General features: G+C 46.0%; 1 pseudogene; it reads left to right on the top strand.

The window, feature by feature from the left end:
- Positions 1-7915: 7915 nt before the first annotated feature.
- LOC147976774 (uncharacterized) lies at positions 7916-10261 on the top strand (annotated as a pseudogene).
- The last annotated feature ends 4561 nt before the right edge of the window (positions 10262-14822 follow it).

Raw genomic sequence — 14822 nt, 5'->3', positions numbered from 1 at the left:
CACAGCCGGGGCAGGCAAAGCACCGAACACGTAGCGGGCGTCGTGCGCAAACTCGTCGGCGGGCGTCGGAGCGGCGAGGGAAACTCGGGGAAAGTGGGGGGAGAGGGCGTCGGGGGGATCTTTCTTTGTTTCACGGCGAGGAATGGCGAGATAGCGGCGGCGACGGCGGAGAGGTGGCTGGCGACGCCGGGATCGGCAAGGTGTCGGGGAAGGAGAGGGGAAAACGGGGCGAATCAGTGTGACTTTGCACCTGACAGTGGGGATCCGGGCGATTTTCCCTTCCGCCGGCGCCCCCAAGCGCCCCTAGTGCGCCGGGTTCGGCCTGGGCGCGCCGGGTAAGAAAATGGGCCGATCCGGCGGATTTCGGCGTCTGGGAGGCGCGACTGAGCCGTTTTTTCGGCGCCGGCGCTAAAAAAAGCGGCCTGGGGGGCGTCTTGGGGGCGCGGCTGGAGATGCTCTTAGCCTTAACCATGTGCATACATACATAAAGTTAAGGACCAAGTTCTAAGAGCATCTACAACCACGGTTACCTAAATTGAGTTGCGAAACGCCCGCAGACGCAAGGACGGTGACCGATCATACCCCATATTGCAACTCCAACAATCATATTATGCATTTTTCGATTAGATTTCCATACAAAGTCATACAAAAGACAAGATGTACGTACTACCGACTATGAACTATACTACTCGTCCTCCTCATCGGAGATGTTGATGAAATTGGTGCGGGAGCTGCCGGCCTCATGGCCATTGGCGGCCGGGCCCACCTCTGGCTCCTCATCGGATTCTGTGTCGGTAAAGATCTCGTCGAGCTCTGAGGCCTCTTGGCGGATGAAGCGGCAGCCGGCCTCCAACTTTGCCTCCGATTGGATGGACTCGAGGATGGCTTGCTGCTCCGCCTGAGCCACCTCATACTCTGCCATTGCCTTGGGCATGCCAAAGCCTGCAGGCGCTGGAACTGCCTCCTCCGACTCCTCCGCTTCCTCCTCCGGCTCTGGCTCTTCATCCTCCCCCGATTGCGGCGAATCCGGAGGCAAGCCAGCTATGATCCGAGCCTTGCGCCTGGCCCGGATCTCCTCTACCAAGTGCGGCTGCCTCTCCAGTAAGCATTGCTCAAGTAGTGATCTCACACCTCGGCATGGCTAGCAACGGAAGGATTGGAAATGGTGGTAGCGGAGGGGAGAAAGGGGAAGAAATGGGGTTGGACTGCCGTTGTCCGGCTTAAATAGACGAACCTGGTTCCTCGGGCGGCACACTGTAGCGGCGCCACATGGCACCATGAATGCATCCTCACCGACGTACAGAGGAGGCACCTGTCTGACTTTGATTGATCGCGTGGGCCCTAGCGGCAAGTCCTACGGGCGGGTGCGTCTGGACGTCCCCATATCTGCCCCATATATGAGCCGGGTATGGGGTTGCTGCTCAGTTCGAATCGTTGGGCCGGATTTGACATGCCCGGTTGGGTGGCATTTTCGCGTTCGGGCATTGACCGGGCAGCCGGCTCGAGCGTTTGGGGGCAGATATAGGGTCTCCGGTTGTAGATGCTCTAAAAGAAACAAGTTGTGTCTATGACAAGTCAAGACAAATACTATTGATGGACTGCCAGCTTGTTCTTTTATGCATATATACATTATATAAACAAGATAACTAGCTACCTAGATGCAAATAATAATTAAATGTACCTCAACTTCATCGAACTACTTTAAGTGACTGATATAAGAAATTCCGTCAGCCAGCAAATGAGAATTCCGTGTGTTGCCGCTAGGGGTGGGCGTTCGGTATAAACCGAAACTTCGGTTTCTACCATTCGGTTTATATTTAAATTTGGTTTGCAAAACCAAAAACCAAAATTGGTAACTCAAAATAACTAACCGAAAATTTGGTTAACCGACAATTCGGTACGGTTTTTGGTTTACACCGATTAGACCATGCTTTGAAAGACTGTGCCAGGGCCATACTCTTATATAGCGAGAAATCTTTGCCGCACGTCATCGGCCAGGCGAGGTGGGACTAAATAAATATATGGTGTCTCTGATTATCTTCACATGCGGGCTAGCATGCATGCACGTGATCGGCCCATGGTCAAAGAAAGTCACGTCACAGTTTGCCTGTGGGCTAGTACCTTTTGCTAAAAAAAACATGGGCTAGTGGCTGGCTGCGTGGCAACGTTGAGGCCTTGCCCTATTAAAAAAATCAACTCTAGGCCTTCATCGAAGGGAAGTGTGGCAAGCTGCGCAGTGCGCAAAGGAAAGATGGAGAGCGCGCCGCTCCACTGTAGTCTTGCGTCTGTGTACTGTTTCTTTTGTCAGTTTGGGTAGTTTGCGTACTGTTTATGTGCCTCACATACGTTGTGTTCGGTTTTGTTTTGGCTAACCGAACTACAAACCGAACAAACCGAACCTTGTTCGGTTAGTACAAGCAGAAACCGATTTTCTTATATATTATTGATAAAAACCAAAAATTCGGTTTTTTTGGTTTCGGCTTCGGTCCGGTGTTCGGTTTGTCGGTTTTTATGCCCACCCCTAGTTGCCGCTACATACTGCCCAGTGCCCATTGAGTGATTAAGGGGCGAGTTTTCTGCGACTGGCCATTGAGTGAGAGCGGGAGAGGGCAAGAACTTAGCCAAGAGTAGATGGATCTCTCAAGTGTGGTGGATTGGTGGGAGGAGTGGCAGCTGCCTGTTCTCGTTATCGGCAGTCAATGTGTTACCCAAAAAGGGTTTCATCCCTCGCTTTGTATTTTAAAGCAACCAACACCGATACAGAATCGCTGAGCGAACATCACAACAAGTTCAAAAGAAAAAAGAAGAAGAAGCAAATGGCAACAACGGCAGCTCGACAGAGCGTGGATGACTCGTCACCGCTACGTCCACCAGAGACAAACCACTACAACCCGAGGCTCCGGACCATCACGCACAAAACAGTACTCCAAGAAGGAAAGCGACGCTGACGACGCAGCTGCCCGCACATGTCCTAGTGTTTCCCCGGCACGCAGAGGGAGGTGAGGGATGGATATCACCGACACCCTCCAGGAAGGAATGGTGGCACCCGCAGGTGTCACCGCATCGAGGCCGAAGACCGGCAAGGATTTCTCCTATACTCCAATCCCCACCGCCCAACGGACCGGAGCCGACCAGCCAGACCGCCGCCCACCACCATGCGCCATCGCGGTTGCGCCATCACCCATGCCGCCTCACTGCGAACACCACCACGAGGCCAAGAGGACCAAAGAGAAGCGTCCCACGGAGGGAGAAGCAGCACCGAAGCCGAACGGGAGGGAACCACCTCCACCGCCGTCGTGCGGGAGGCCAGAGCCTTTGGCACCGTCGCGGTAGCAGGGCATGCCAGGCCACCCCTGTCCCGGCCAAGCCCGAAACAGGCCCGCTAAGCCCCGCCGCCACGCTGCAGCAAGCCGGCGATGGCGCCGCCAGCACCCTGCCGCTCATCGCCTCTCCCCCTTCTCCCGGAAGCCACGAAGCAGACCCATCCCACCGTCGGCCCGCCTAGGCCCAGATGGGGCCCGAAGGGCCTAGATCTGGCCGAGCGGGCGCCGACAGACCGCGCCGCCACGTCGCCCCGCCGCCAACGGCTACGCCGCCGTCCAGAAGTCTGCCCCCGCTGGCGCCAGGAGCCCCCACCGCCGCGCTGGACCGCCACCGCCTAGAAGCACCGCCCGGGGTCGCCCCGTCCCGCGCCGGCGGACACCTGAGAGGGGAAAAACCAGGGGGCCGCCGCCACCAGCGTCGCTTGGGCCAGGCCCGCAGCGGGCGCCGGCGACGGCGGTAGAGAGAGGGAGGGAGAGGCGCGCAGAGGAGAAGGCTGGGCGTGGCCGGCCGCCCGCGGGGGCGGCGCGGTCGCGGGAGAGGAGAAACCAGGAATCGCTTAAATTAGGACACCCTCCGCAGGCAATGTGTTCAGTGGCTCCTCTTCTTTTTTGCTCGCAAGCGTAAGAGTAAGACTGTGTCGTCTCTGCTCCCTTCCAACTTTTGATATGGTTAGCATATCTAGAAAATGATGCTGTGGTGATATATGCTCTCGCTGCTCTCTTCAATCGCCACAGGAAGGAGCAACGAGATTCACCTGACGAAAGCGTCCTAGAGGTGGTGTGGGCGCCTGTCCTCCTGATGCAACGTGGACGGACAGGACTGTACAACTGCTTACAATATGGAAGACAGCGAGCTGTGGAAGCGGCAAGTCCTCACGACCATCTATCAGATAACAGTATCAATCTACGTGTTTTGTAAATCATGGCAGGGCGGCGACAAGAAGTTGCTGCAGGCAGCGATCATGCTCTTCACCCTGGGGACATCAGATGCTTGGAGAATCCATATGCTCTCAGGAGTGCTAGCATTGACAGCCTAGTCAGCTCTTTTGACACTACGGCGCAGATGGATGGCAAGGAAAGCAGCCATCAGCTCAGTTTGCTTGAAGAATACGTGAAACAAGGGCTCTTTTTAATGCTGGCCGTTGTACGGATGCACAACTAGAAGATGGTGTTGAGGCCAACCATCTCTGTGATCAAGCACTAGGAGAAGGTGATGTCGAGGGCAACCCATCATTTGTAGCTAGAGGCGAGAGAGGTGAGTGACAAACAGAGAGGTGAGGGCGTGAGGCGAGAGAGATGTGCCCTAGACGAAAAAATAATTAGTTGAGTATATATTTATGTCGCAGTGAGTTGAAATGATTGTTGTTTTGCCGAGGGCACGTAAATGCATATTTTCACAATTGCTCCGCTGGATCATCTTGATGTTCCACTATTTTTCCTTATTTTTTTTGATAACGTTATTTTTTTAGTCATTTATTTTTTGGTTTTCCTAAATGTGTGATTTTTCTAAAATTGATGAACTCTTTTCCTAAATTGATGATTTTTTTAAAATCCCATGAACCTTTTCAAATTCAATGATTTTTTTTCATATTTGATAAACTTATTTTCAAATTTGATGATTTTTCAATTTTTTGAACTTTTTAAAATTCATGAACTTTTTTTAAAATTTGTGACCATTTTCGAATTCATGAACTTTAAGGATTTTTGCAAATTTTTCCCTTTTTAGTATTTTTTAAAAAGTCGAATATTGATCGATCAACTGGTCAGCCGCGACCAGTTAAAATGTGATCGAGCGACCAGAATAGAAACCGGTCAAATGAAATCGAGCGACTCATTGTTTTACACTTGTGACCAGTAAATTGCCGGTGGCACACCACCGTCACCAGAACTGAAAAGAATTATATCTTCTAACAAGGCATTCACCAAGCAAGCGGAAATCTAGGAACAGTTGGAACAGTTTTTCCTTGAGTCACAAATAAATTTTGCATGTCTACTCTTGTTAGTAGAATAGGAATTGTTGAGAAAGATTTTTCATCTGAATCATGCAAAAAGTTTCTTTTTGTTTAGTATAGTCATTTAAAGAATAGCGCAAACCCCTCAGATATAATCTGAGAATAGAAATATATTTTTAATAATTTATCGTTAAAAACTTAACAAGCCTTTACAAGTTCTTCGTTTAACATTGATGTACATACGATTATGTACTCATAGGAGTATGTACTTCCGCTCCTTATATACCCCATAGTTTTTTTTAAAGGAGGATGACCCATCTGAGCTATGCATGCAATCACTTTTAATTATTCACAAATACCTTACAAAGTAATACATTAGTAAGTCCAAGCCACAATCTCGACAACATCTGTCGTTACTCATATCCACTTGATAAAGGGGTGCCGAAAATCCGAGTCGAATACCAAACAAACTTCGCATCAAAGCCTAACATCTAAAGCCAGAGGCCCCAACCAAGCCACAATGTCGGGTTTGGGGCACACATCTGTTTGGCACACTCTCAGAGGCGCCTGCCGTCGTCTTCCACCTATCCATCTTTAGAACAGGAACTGACGCATCGACCTTACCAGGCCCGCCGTCAATGCTAGACAACCTCGTCCTCCTGTGCAAGTCCTTCAACCTGCATCGGACACCGAGACTCCACTGCTCCACGCCGCCGAGATCCACCGCCATCGATGCGGAGGATGAAACCCCGCTCCACCTCTGGGCCCTTCCAGCCAGCACCAACTCCAAAACGATGCCCCGGGATGAATTGGTTATACCTCTATATTATTTTTAATACACTTCATTGAGAATCACAAAATACCCCAAAATGAGTTTCATGAAAAATTACATCTGAGACCACATATTTTTATTTATTTGCAAGTAAAATGCAATTTTTGTATGTAAAAAATGTATTGCATAAACTAAAGGCTTTGATGATTTTTTTGTGAAACTTGTATTGAGATATATTAGAATAATTAATAAGATATATTGACAATGATAAAGATGTAGTATAATATATTTGTTTAAAAGGTATATTCGAATGTGGGAGTACATATTCCTGTACAAAAAATTAGTGGCATATAATATACTCCCTTTGTCCGGTGAAAAATGTACATATAGAAAATTTAAGACAAATTATGAAATGGAGTAAAAAATACATTGCAAAAGTGCAAGCCACCATATCTCTCTCCCCTTTAATTACCCAACCTTCAATGAGCTAAGTGCATGCATGCAGAAATTAAGAAGATCATGTGTAGAATGTTATTGCTCTTGATTACCGTGTGATAAGAGAGAAACATTTTTTTCTACTTTAAAGTGCATTGGAAAGATAGACATGCACTCTTTTGTGGACAAATTTTAAGGCCAAATGCACACTCTTTACCGAACAGAGGGAATAACTATTTTATTAGTTAAATTGAAGGCATAAAAATCCATGACCGACTTATTAACCCGGACAAAGGGAGTACTTCTGTGTGATGAGGAGTAGCTACAAACGATTGTCCTACAATTAATTAATGCATGCATGTGCTATTTCCAAGCATCCAGTCTAGTATTCACACACAGAACAAAAAGAATGTCTGCAAAATGTCTTTCCATATGATTCTGATAGGAACTGCCCAATTGCACCTGCGGATGCTAGTTCCTCGAGTGGTTGTACCCAGGTGAGGACCATGGTACATGTCATATTCGACGTCAATTCGTCTTGATACGTAGCGCAATCGGTGAACGCAAAGGACTACGTATGTACAATCACCTTGTGGAATAGTATTCGGTTACTTCATCGTACTTACAATAGCTCAGTTGTGCAGTGTCGGTTCACAATGAAAAGGGAAAGTAGTGGCTGAACCCACCTTCGGTGCATCCACGCAAGAAAACATACCAAAACATTTCAAAAAAATCTGAAACTTTGTGAAAATGATCATCAACACATGTTAGAGAGGCTTGCCAAGTTTGGTGGTCAAATGACATCGGAGGAGCTCTATACAAAAAAGACAAAATTACACCGTGGGTGCACCAAGAGTGGGTGGGTGTAGAAAAACCACTCCGCAATGCAAAAAAAAGTATTAGTGGAGTATTCCCTTCGTATTAAATACTTGAAGTTTTAGGTTTATTCCAAGTCAAATACTTTTAAGTTTGGCCATATCTATAAAAAAAGTAAAATAACATCCTCAACATCAATCATATGTAGTATGAAAATATAAACTAGAACTTTAAGTATTTTGAAATGGAGAGGGTAGTACTACCGTAGTACTACCATTTTATCATGATTACAAGTTCCAAGCAGTTGTCAAACATGAATCCCCAGTGTGCATTCGTTCGTTGTTTATGTGCTGTGTGCCCAGCATTTCATGCTATTTCTATGAATTATATACATGGACCAATACCATGGGCATTGAAGATGCTCTTTTTTTAAATTAAAAGGCTCAACGGCCAGATGTGCCCGTGCCGTGATACCTACAGCACGACAACGAGTTACCATGGGCATTAAAGAGGCCCAGATGTGACGGTGATAACCGAGCACCACAACAAGTTTTGAGGGATGCACACAGCCATAACTGACCATTGAGTGAGAGCGGGAGCTAGCTAGCCAAGAGCAGATGAGTCTCTCAAGTGCTGTGGATTGGTGGGAGGAGTGGCAGCTACGAATTCTCGTTATCTGCAGCCAATGTGTTCAATGGCTCCTCTTCCTATCCGCTCGCAAGCGTAAGTGTATCGTCTCTGCTCCCTTCTGATTTCTGATATGGTTAGCATATCTAGGCAGCGATGCTGTGGCGATATATGCTCTTGCCGCCCTCTTCAATCGCCACAGAAAGGAGCAGCGAGATTCACATGGCAAAAGCATCCTAGAGGTGGTGTGGGCGCCTGTCCTCCTGATGCACCTGGGCGGACAGGACTGCATAACCGCCTACAATATGGAAGACAATGAGCTGTGGAAGCGGCACGTCCTCACGGCTGTCTCTCAGATCACAGTATCAATCTACGTGTTTTGCAAATCATGGCAGGGCGGCGACAAGAAGTTGTTGCAGGCAGCGATCATGCTCTTCACCCTGGGGGGCATCAGATGCTTAGAGAAGCCATATGCTCTCAGGAGTGCTAGCATTAATAGCTTAGCCAACTCTTCTGACACTACGGCGGGGAAGCACGACAAGGAAAGCAGCCGCAAGATCACTTTGCTTGAAGAATACGTAAAACAAGCAAGGGCTCTTTTTGTTGCTGACCCTCATACCGAAGCACAAGCAGAAGATGGCACTGGGGCTGACCATCTCTCTGATGTACTAGGAGAAGGTGATGTGAAGGCCAACCATATCCCTGATCAAGCACAAGTAGAAGGTGATGTCGAGGCCAACCATGTCCCTGATCAAGCACGAGTAGAAGGCGATGTCGAGGCCAACCATCTCCCCGATCAAGCACAAATAGAAGGAGAAGGTGTTTCAGTGGATGAGGAAAGGAAAATAGAGGCTGATAGGCGTGCGGCTGACCGTCTTCATCGGAAACAAGGAGCAGAGCAGGTCAATAAGCTTTTTGTGGACCTTGCATCTCCGTACTGTGACCGGCTTAGTGTCACAGAAGCCTTCTTGAAGCTAGAAGAAGAAGAGGCATATGAGTGGTTGCAAGAAAGGCTATCTGGCACGTTCGATCTTCTCTACACCAAAGCAAAGATGGTACGTCCTGACCTAAAAGTAGCCCTCAGGAGCTTTCGCCGCTTCTTGTTCGTTCTTGCTGCATACTTCCGGTTAGCATGTACAGTCCTGCCCTTCGCAGCCATTGGTCTGTTCCACAAGAGTCACAGAGAAGCTTATAATGACAAGGATGTCAAGGTTACATACACATTGTTGTGTTGTACTGCTGTGATGGAGTTTTACTCATTTGAAAAGAATTTTGGGTCGAGATTGTCTGGAACAGTTTCCCAATGTAGTTTCATGGGATTCTTTGCCCTCAAGGAGAAGTACATCAGGCGTATGTTCATCCAACGCTAGCTCATGCCCAGGAACTCATCCTCTGGAATTACAATTTTGGTTTCTGGACATGTGAAAGATTGGTGGAAGCAACACATAAGAAATGCTGCCGATTACATGAGGTTCAACAATAACAGGGGCCAATGGGCAATTCAGCAAGCAGAATGCGGCGAACTCCTGGAGTGGAGCATCAAGAAACCGTTTGACGAGAGTGTCCTTCTCTGGCACATTGCAACGGACTTGTGCTTTTATAAAGTGGGTGCATCACCTAATCATGCATTCGACACCACTCAGTATGATGAAGAAATCTCTAGCAATGCTGAAAGTACAAAATCTGTGCATCGCATAAGTGCAACGGGATGCAGAGAAATATCCAACTACATGATGTACCTACTGTCTGCAAAACCAGAGATGCTAATGGCCGGCACAAGGCGGAATCTGTTCATAGCCACCTACAACAAACTCAAGGAAATCCTCAAGGACCAAGAGCAACCACTGGTGGAGCAACCGATGGGACTGGGAAAGTTCTTGTACCGCTGCATTAATTTGGAAGAAGAAAAGGAGCAACAACTTCAGGAGGAAAAATCAGTTGCCGAGAGAATATTCGCCAAGATGGAGAAGCCACCAGTTCAAGAAGGTCTCATCCACGATGCCTGCATTCTGGTTGAAGGGCTGTTGAAGTTAGACGAGGAGAAGATGTGGAAGGTGATCGAAGGCGTGTGGGTGGAGATGCTGTGCTACTCTGCCAGCAGGTCCCGTGGGTACCTGCACGCCAAGAGCTTGGGCAATGGTGGGGAGTTGCTCACCTTCGTGTGGCTCCTGTGGTCGCACATGGGGATGGAAACCATAGCAGAGAGGATGCAGATGCCGGACGTGGAGCTTGCAAGCGCAGGAGGAAATGCTGGCGCTGCCCATCTGGGTGGTCTACTCGTCAACGCCGGCAGTTCCCTGGTGGACGCCATCAGAGAAGACGGTGGCGTTGTTTGATGCAGTTGCTCTTGTATGGAGGGAGATCATTCCTGCTCTTCCTGGTGTATTTTTACTTACACTCTACTTGTTGTTGCTTATTTTGTATCGTCTTTAGAATCGATCATACCATGTATGCGTGTCTGTTGTTGTCCTTCCATTGCTCCTCTAATCATTTGCACGGTACTTTTCTGTAATATTTTGAAATATTTGGACTGAATAAGCCATGTCTGTTGTTTATTGTAATTGTATCTACAATGTGCGTGTAATTTCATTGTTCATTGGAATGGTAATATTTTATCACCCATGTTTACTCTTATGTTAATTTTCGGAGGATTTCCATGGACGACAGAGATCATTGGCCGGTGCCAAGCAGGAAGCAAACATGCTTGCTCCCTCTTCGCTTCTGTCCTACACCCATAGTCACCATTGCATCTCTCCATCATTTAACTTTTGATGTTCCATAATCCTGATGGCCTGTGTCGTTCCGTACCTGTGTAGTTTGTTCAGTACTCTTCCTTTTTTAGATGGTCCGCTGTGAATTGCTTTGTTCCTGTAAGAGCATATGCAGTCATATTGTTTGAGTCATGAAGGGTTCAATTTTTTTTTACAAAGCAAAATCATCTCGTGTACAGAATATGCACTGTACGCTACATCATAGAAACCTGCAAATTCTAATGTAAAAACAGGAACTCTATTTGTCCGGCCGTACTTTTGAAACATTTGTAAGTTTAGTAATGATATTTGCCCTGTTCAAAAATTCGTTCGATTAACCAGTTAACTTGGCGATTAATCCCTACTCGTAGGGTCATCGAGTAGCCGATAAACTGATAAATCGTCCGATTAATTGATTAAATGGCCGATTAACTTGCCGATTAGCCTATTAATCCCCTACTCGCTAGCCAACCGAGCAGCTACCAGTTTACGATTTCCTCAACAATGGATATTTGTGTCTAATGGCTTTGTTTGGGTGAGTCTTGAAACAGATCTGGTGTCTAATAGCTAGGGGTGTGAAGAAAATGGAGAATCATTTTCAAAAATGCAATGCTGGTGGTGGAGGAAAAATTCTGCTACAACATATTTTACCGTGTTCCACTCTCCGTTGATTCTGGATTGGAGTTTGGAGATGACACAGCTGGAAAAAATAACGCTGGAGGCCTGTCTGCTCCCGTGCAGCCTGCTCTCCTTGGGAGCAGGTCTTGCAGGTATGGTGATGACCTGCTCACACCTGAAGATCTGAGAAAACCTCAACAAAAAAAAACCTGAAGATTTGAGAAGACTGCTCCACTCCGGGCCTCCCAGGCTTTGATACACCACCGCGCAAGTTCAAGCTTCATCGCTGGAGACCAACCCAGTTTCCACATTGGATCCTCTCTTCTGGTCACCCAAAGCGGTGGTCGGCGGAGGTCTGGACATGAGGAAAGAGAGAGAGAGAGAGACGATAACCTGAAGCCCTGTGTTGGTTCTTCGTGTCATCTGGGATCCATAGATGTACCCCTTGTCATTTGTTTCTGCTTTACATGTAGTTGAGTTAGTTCCCGTTGGACTTACACCTGCCTGCTCTTTGTTGGCTATGAACCATGTTAAACCTGATCATAGGTTTCATTTTGTTTTTGCTAATTGGAACCCGGGGAGCGTGATCTCCTTGTTGCTCTAAGGAAAAAAGAAATTGTCATTTTTGTAGTGCATTTTTGCAGTTTCACATGCTGTAATTTACATCGCATCTTTGAAATTTTTCATGCTTTTTAAAACTTTGAAACAAGACAAAGCGTACACATTCTTAAAAGAAAAAAAGGCGCTGATTTTGCGTGATGGAAATATGCAATGCACATTGTTTTTTTAAAGCAGAGGCATGACGTGTTTTTTGAAGATATGATGACAAGGTATTTGTTTTTTTAGCAGGCCAAACACATTTCCTACCTCTAAGAGGGAGGCGATGAGGCCCACCAAGTGGGGCGCTCCTATACGGCGCTTCAGGCGCCTGCATGGGAAAGTCGTGCTCACGCAGCCGCTAACTTGGGCAGGCCCAAGGCGGGTGCTCACTCGTTTGCACGTTTTTTTTGCAAGGTCGCTCGCTCGCACGTTGCTTTTCGTTGTTGGTTCACTAGTCACTAGTCGCGGTTTGACCGATCAACTGATGACTTTTGAAAGAATAGAAAATAAAAAAAATCTGAAGTTAAGAAAATAAACCTTGAATTAAAAAATGTTCATGGATTTGAAAAAAATCCATCAGATTTTAGTGAAGTTCATTGATTTTGAATAAAAAGTTCATCAAATTGTAAAAACGTTTATCAATTTCCAAAAATATTAATCAAAAAAGAGAAAGCTCATCAATTTTGGAAAAAGTTCATCAGATTTGAAAAATGTTTATCAAATTTTAGAAAAAGTTCATTGATTTTCAAAAACAACCATAAAATTTTAAAAAGGCCAACCAATTTCCAAAAAAATCATCACATAATGAAAAAATGTGGATTTTGATTTTTTTTGTCAAATTTTAAAAAAAATCATCGAATTTAAAAAACAATTCATCAAAAAATGAAAAACATTAATCAATTTGAAAAGGGAAGAAGAGAAAAAAGAAAAAAGACAGAAAATGGCAAAAAAGGAAATGGTAGAAGGAAAGACGTAAGAAGAAAGGATAGAAAAAGGTGTAACTTAGCATAGCGGCCTAGGTGGCATGGTGGTTAGTGCAGTGTCCCTCGATGTAGGATGTCGCTGGTTCGGTTCTCCCTTGAGCTGCATTTTTTGTGTTATAAAAAGCATATAACAAAAGGGGAGATGAGCCGGCCATTAGTAGTGAAGGATGGGAGGGGGGGTGCGCCCATTTGCAGGAATGCCTGTAATAGATGCTTAGGAGGGGGTTGTGCGCCCGTTTGCCGGAATGTCTGTAACAGGGACTTAAAGCGCTGAATAGAAAATACCCACCAAGTGCCCAAGTGCCTTCAAAACATCCTTCCCTTCTGTCTCTCCCCCCTTTACCTGTTGCCGCTGCCTCTACCTCCATTACAGGATGCAAGCTAAAGGAGCTACCATGGTCGCTGAGCGAAGGCACTTCTCAGCTAACACAATGCCGGTGCACGATACGGGTGGTGCCGATTGGCCCGGTTTGATATGCTGATGCGGAGCCACCAGTTGGCGTCACTAAAGAAGTCGTGGAAGGAGATCTACAACCATGTCTATGACCAGAAGAAGATCAACATACGCATGGACGCCAAGTTAACCATCCTCTGATCACATAGCATTTACACTTTTGTTATGCATGTGATACCCTAGCTGCTATAACAGATTGTACTGACTGCCAAAAAGAACAAGAAGAATGCAATCGGTTAAAGCTAGTAGCTAGTATAATCGGCCCAGTTTTCCTGAAAATTATGATTATTTAAGAGTGTGATGTGTAGATGGGATTTCTTCAAGGGATGATCCATTGGATTAAATACAGAAGAGTGTGTGTCTATTCAGTTGAATAGGATGCTGAACTGTCGAATTTAACAGTGTAACCCCCGCAAAATAATTAATAGTGTAATTTATTCAGAAGATTTCATTGCTCGTGCAGAATAGCATACTACCTCAATCCACCGTGTTACCACAAGTACCACAGAAAATGGTTCCAACTGTTGGCCATTTCACTTATTTCTACCTTTTTAGTGATGAGGTTTTGGCTTCTGCATGTGCCTAATCATAGTTCACACGACAACCCATGTGCTTGTACATAAATATTCAGAATCATCATTCAATCTTCATATATTTGGAGGTTAACATGACTAGCCAAAATTCCAATTTCACTTTCTATGTTGATTGTTTTTTTTTGACAAATGGTGAATTTTATTGATCAAAATGAAGTATCAAGCGGCAAACAAATCTGCAATCGATAAACTAAAACAATGACCATATCCAAAGCAACCATCACATGGCACCATAAAGACAACGGGATTCTTTAGCAACAACGCCTTCAGGAAGAGATCGGCGCTCAAGCTCCGCCGTCACCGAATCCTACCACCAAAGTATGGACTCTAGGTTTTCACCCTGAAAAACTAGTCTAATCATATCTAACCAATATCTTCAACAAGGGAACGACGCATAAACATCACCATTGCCATGTATGACCACTCATATATGTTAGACATAGGTTTCACCTCGGAGCTTGACACCGGGTGCTCGAGAAGTGTTCCCTGGCTAAGAATTATTTCCGTACATAGTTAGAGAAACAATCACAGGGGCTGATCGATCACGGTCTTAACTACCTAGAATTTTCTCTAGTGGTCCATTCTTGAAGTTAGCGCCAATATAACGAGAAAATACCTCATCATTTTGTTTCTGAAATAGTTTACAGTTGGAATCAAATGACTCAATGGTAGTAGAGAGATTATTGCAATCATATCCAGAGAGAAGTAAGGGATCAATGGGGTTTCCCCTGGCAAGCACCCATTGGGATTTGGGATATTGCTCTGGAGTCGAGTACATACCATCAGCATTGATGTTTCTCTTGAAACCTACCCCTTCCTTTCTAGGGTTCTTACGAAGAATTGACTTAAGAACATAACAAAGGGTTTGGTGCCCTTTGAGACTCTTCAACATTCTTGTC

The sequence above is a fragment of the Triticum urartu genome, chromosome 4A, assembly GCF_056163025.1.
Source record: "Triticum urartu cultivar PI428250 chromosome 4A, HENAU_Tu73, whole genome shotgun sequence".
NCBI classification, from domain to species: Eukaryota; Viridiplantae; Streptophyta; class Magnoliopsida; order Poales; family Poaceae; genus Triticum; species Triticum urartu.
The sequence above is the reverse complement of the archived record's forward strand: the minus strand, read 5'-3'. Positions and strand labels throughout refer to the sequence as shown.